Here is a 6,149-nt window from a genome sequence, read left to right as displayed (position 1 = left end):
GGAAAATAAAAATACATAATAACATTAAAACCATGTTCAAATAATAGTGATTATTCTGAGTTAAAAGAATATTAGAAGATTTAAAGTTGCATAAAATGAATATAGTGATTCTTATTTATAATCTTTGAAAGTAGGGCTGCCACTTTTACCCGTAACATGAAACCCAACCCAAGAAAACCTGTACTTGAACCCAAACTAACATGACTCGAGAAACTTGAATCTAAGAAAATACTAACCCGAACTTGAACCGAAGTAATTCGGATTGGTTCTTGGGTCCGAATTCTAGGTTTCGGGTCAACCCGAAAACTTTTAATCTTAAAAATTATATGTATTTTTAGGTATTAAAGGCTAAGCCTTAGCCGATGACGTTATCAAAATTTAGTCTAAGTCGATTGTTCTCATTCCACATATTATGAATCGAATGTTTATTATTTTGAATATAAACCATAATAAAAACTTTAATTAACACTTCAAAATTCACTAATCGTCTCTTGTCAATCCATATGGAGAATACTTATTATATGTACTAATGGATTTAATTGGAATAAACCTATAATTTCAATGTCATATATTGAAATGACTTAAAAGATAAGGACCATATATGAAAATTGGTTGAAAAAAAGGTGAGGAGTGCTATGGTGTTGACAAGTGGCAAAATTGGTAGGCTTTTATTAGAATAAATAGATAGATGTGTAATTAGTTGTATTAAAGAAACTTTTATTTTTAATTCATATTTCTTTTATTTTAGTTAATATTCAAATCATCTACTACCTTACTACCGCCCTTTTATTTAACGACGTTTGCAATTACCTTAAGTATCTGAGCTAGTCTTTATGAGACTCCACGAGCAATCACATTTTGATGTGTATTTGTATTTTTGCTTTACGAAAAAGCAGAAGAAAAAAAGATGGATTTGTATTTCACCAAAGCTAAAGTATCGCTAGGGTAAAGAGGTCGTAAGTTTTATAATTATGTTATAACTATGTCTATATGCATATCGTCAAGATTGTTAGATAAGTTCTTTGTTACCTTCAAACAAATAAAGAAATCTTATCTATAGATTTTAGAATTAGGTGTTAAAATAGGGATGACGGTTCCTAACATGACCCAACATGATATGAAAACATACATATTTTGGGGGGGTGGGTTAACGTGGCTCATTTTATTAAACAGGTCAACCCAACACACAAATTGTTTATTAAATGGTTTAACATAACACATCTCAAACACGAGATCAAAAAATACATGTTTTAGGGTGGGCTAACAGCCTATCACAACTCATTTAATTAAGCAGAACACGAACCGAATAATTGAGTTGTTACTCAGTTTGCTATCTTTGTCTTTGTTACTTATCCACCTACACAAATAATTGAGAAGAGAGTTGAAACTAAGATGTTTTCTCCTTTCTTCACCTGTAAGAACACCTCCATTCTGAAATTTTCAAGTGACCCATCAAGTTGAGAAAACAATGCCATGAATTAGTTTTTTCTTTTTGTCAGAAACCAGTAACGTGCCAAGCCAAATGACGATCCCAAAGACAGAAAGATATTGAATTGAGGTCAAAGCTAGCCATTTGCAAACGGCAACCCATATTTTGGACACCGTCCCATACTCTCCAAATAAATGATACATAGACTTCTCCGAATTAGAAAATATAGGGGAAAGAAGTTAATGAACATCAATTCTCATGATTATTTATTTTTTTAGCATTTTGATTGTATCACACGAAAACGAATATATTATCTTCTGTTAGGATAACAAATTTGTTGTAATAATCAATACAATTTTGTCATGCATTTTATTTGGATCAATTTTCTAGGGTTTTATTTTGTATTTAGGATGTCAATTATATACATGATAGTACAAGTGCTTAAAAGAGAAACAAATGCAATTTTGAAGCTAAAGGACTATAACTATCATTTTAGCATAGTACTATTTCTTTTTCTATTGAAATCGTAAATAGTAAATACAAAATGAGTATCTAGATTGGCCGTGCAGGTCTATGCTCGAGAATGCGATGGTCTCATAGCTAGTTCCCTTTCGACAATTCATCTCTCGCAATTTCTAGGGTTTACATTTCAATCTTCGTGTTGTTTCTGGTTATTAATTATTGCATGTTGATGTTATAGTGTAGCATTGTAAGTCGTTCAATTCATGTTAAACTGTTGTCCTTGAGTAGTGTAGATTTAGGGTTTAGTTCCTGTGAGATTGTCAGATTGTTTGCGTTACGAAGTATATGTAATAATAAAAACACACTTAACTATAATAAAACTAGACAAAGAACAATATTAGGATTATCCTCCATTTTTATATAATCAGTTTGTATTTTCTCATCATCAATTTAAAAAGTAATGCCATTTTTTTAATAAATTAATTAAAATTTAAAACTGTGTTCTCATTACTAGGCCCCAACGTTCTTCGGATGCATCATTAGTTATCATTTTTCTACTGGAAAGTTATAAGATGGGTTTATTTAATGATTACATGGAATGAAAAAAAAAAAGTTTCTTGTATATTAAAATAGAGATATAAATGTAAACCAATTAAATGTAAACAAAATCAAACTAGAAATTGCAAAGCTGTAATATTTTTGTAGTTCTTAAAACTACTAGTCTATCTTACTATACTAATAAACAAAAATAATGATGTCTATGTGTCATAATCACATTCATTCCTAGATTAAAATCCCTACTAATCTTCTAATTTCATTTCTTCTTAATTCATGCTATCCATGGGTCATTGGTGAAAATGGTTTGAAACTTTGACCCATGAGTTATATCTCAAGATATAATGCACACATTAATGACTATTAGCAACAATCTAAAATCTAAAATATAATTTTGCTCAATGTATTTGTTAAAGATGTAAACAAATGTTTTAAGAATAAGGACTCGTAAATTCAGTTTGAATTATGCAAGACTTTTCACTTCATATATATAAAGTTTTAATTATGCTATTTAATTCAAATTTTCAATTAATGTGATTATTAATTTTGTATCTTTATTTGATTTTCTAAACGTAGTCATTCTATAAAAACTTTTAGACATTGAAATCATGATCAGTTATACCTAAAATAATTAGAGTCATGTAATTTGGATTTTTGCTAAAATGTTATAAATCCGAATTCTTTGATTTTTGGAAACTGTCAAATTTCGAGGGGGGGGGGGGTTATTTTATAAACATTGATTACATAATCAATTTCAACAAAACAAATCTTATGTTACTCTACTAATAAAAGAAAATGTTGATGTTTAGGTGTCAAGCCTACATTCACTCTGAGTATAATTTTTCATCATAATATCTAATCTCTCATCTCATTCATCCTAATTATCCATTAGTCAAAACCATTTTATCGGTTGGATTATAACATAGTTAAATGGATTTTATTAATTATTTAAAGATGTATAAATGCCACATTTATAATCACCATTCAAGATGAGTTGATGCTAAATGAAATCAATTACTAGTTTGGTTCAGGGGCGGATCCAGCATACAAACGGGTGGTTCTCCGGAACCACCCGAGTTTCGAAATAATAGTGTACGGATATATAGAAGACGCGTAGGAACCACCTTATAAATTAAGAGGGAACCACCTAAAAAAATTCCTGGATCCGCCACTGGTTTGGTTGTGGTTTTTCAACATTGTAGAAAGTATATATTTAAGTGTGCTATATGTAATCTGATAACATTATACTCTAGTTTATTGTCTATATGCATATTGATCATCATCTTTTAAACATTGTTACATGAAAATTTACATTAAGTTCATATTATCCATCATGTGTAGTACACGTGGTGAAACATGAAAAAGATATATTTTATAAGTTGTGAAACGAGAAAAATTTATAATTCATAAATCGTTTACTTTGTCTAATACATTAATTTACATGTTCAATGAGACCTTAAAATGATGATTACAAATTTGAAATACTTCTTTGTATACAAAATTTGTATCACATGTTGCACTTAATGTGAAGACATCTTTTGGACATGCAATTCTATTACCAAATTGTGTTTGTCGCATTTTAGACTACAATTGTATCACATGTTTAGTTCTGATTTAACCTGAGACAATCATTGAATATGTACGACTCATTTTAAAAAATGGTATGTCGATAAAAACTAATATAGCCTCAAAGGCCCGTATAGGACCTTGCATTTATAGCAACTCGGTTTATTAACATCAATGAATCTTTTATATTTATTATATGGTAGCTACACACAATTTCAATCATAAGAAATATTTTAAGAATCACATTTAAAATATCATACCTGATTTATTTAATCTATTTTTACTTTTATATTTGTTTATTTATTTAAATAACATAACTTATATATTTTTGTCATTTGACAAATCTCGTGTAATACACTGGTTCAAAGACTAGTTCTTTTATATAAACCAATTGAAGAACATAGTTCTTTTATATAAACCAATTGAAGAACATATAAAAAATCTCTACACATTGATATTTGATAAAAAACACTATAAACTGTTTTGACTCCCAACTAATGGACGATAACCTCTGACTAACAATCTTATTCTGATTTAATTTTTAATTGTAAACAAATGAATGGTGACTTTTATCATTAACTCATGCTTTACCTCAGCTTCTGAATTTATGTTTTTATTCAGTGGCTAAAATTATATAATTAAGAAGATTTAAAGTTTAAATTGATAAAAAGCAAGAACCCGAACGGGAATAGTTTTTTATAGATTATTTTCTTATTAATGAAGATTACAATTAAGAAACCAATGCATAAAAAAAGATAAATAATAAGAAAACCTAATTAGAGTACAACAAAAAAATAAACTAATAGATAAATTTGATAAATATATATATATTTTTGAATAGCAAATTCCTATTTTTACTCTACACCAATATTACACGCATTTGCAATGTTGTTGAGACCGGACCGGACCGGACGGTCGAATCGGTTTGACCGGGATTCGGTCCACTGACCAGTCCGGTTCACACAGTTCGCTCGGCTGCTAGAGAACCGGCCGGTCCGAACCGGCTCGGCCGGTTGGACCGGAAAACCGGACCGGTTTTGTATGAAAAAAATATTTTTTTTTTGAAAAATCATTTTTTAAGATTGACCCGTCATTTTTTACCAAATTTGTTCGGCCGGTCCGACCGGTTCGACCAGTTGAAACGGTGAACCGGGAGGCTGTCCGGTTCGATGTCCGGTCCGGTTATGAAAACATTGCGCATTTGCTAGGTTTTAAGGTGACTACATGAGACCTCCTTCTTAAGAGAAACTTGTCTCTACCATAAACATTAGGATCATATCATAAACATTTGAGTAGGTGTTAAGGTATGTGTCCATATAACTAAAACACATGAATAAATAAACAAACTCAAATTACTTTTGAAATTTGCGGTATGGTACGTATATGGTGGCTTGTTTTTTCTCCTTAGAAACGACCCGTGAACTTAACATGTGCACCACTTTTCTTTGTCCACTAAAACCTCATCTATATTTGTATCTTAGTTCCTCCCTATGCCACTAATGTTTGTCCTTTAAATCATCAAATATTTGTACCAATAAAGTTGTAAATAATGAGTTACAAATACCCTTAGTGTAAAAAACTGAAAAAGGGTTAAATCTTCATTGTTGAATTTCTTATAGTTTGAATTTTATTTGCATTAATTAACTTTTTTAAGCTCAAATAACTTACATATACTTTATTATATTTGATAATTGAAATATAAATTTATAAATATTATTATTTTTAATTTGAATAGTACTATCTATTTATTTTAAAAGAATCATATCTTTAGTTACTTATATTTAAATTTTCCTTTTTAATGCATGTCATTCTAATTATCAAGCTACACCAATAACTTTCTGAAACATTTACATACAAATGATTAAGCTTAAGCTATGATATTTAAATAAAAATACATATAGGTAACTTTTTTTTAACATACCCTAAATTATTTTTATTGTGTAACTCAGATATCTAATAATATAAGTTTTTTATAACAATTAGTTTTTTATTTTACTTTTTATTTGAATGGTGAATTTTCAATCATTTGAGATACTTGAACACAAGACCTCTCAACCTCTTAGTGCTTTAAAGGTTTTGTCTTTGTTAACGGGCCACCAGCCCCCTTAATTAGCGTTCTTTTTGAAGAGCTATGTTT

The sequence above is a fragment of the Bidens hawaiensis genome, unplaced genomic scaffold (genome assembly GCF_021521415.1).
Source record: "Bidens hawaiensis isolate Kalapana, Puna unplaced genomic scaffold, B.hawaiensis_p1.1 tig00013943_1, whole genome shotgun sequence".
Taxonomy (NCBI): domain Eukaryota; kingdom Viridiplantae; phylum Streptophyta; class Magnoliopsida; order Asterales; family Asteraceae; genus Bidens; species Bidens hawaiensis.
This window is presented reverse-complemented; position numbering follows the sequence as displayed.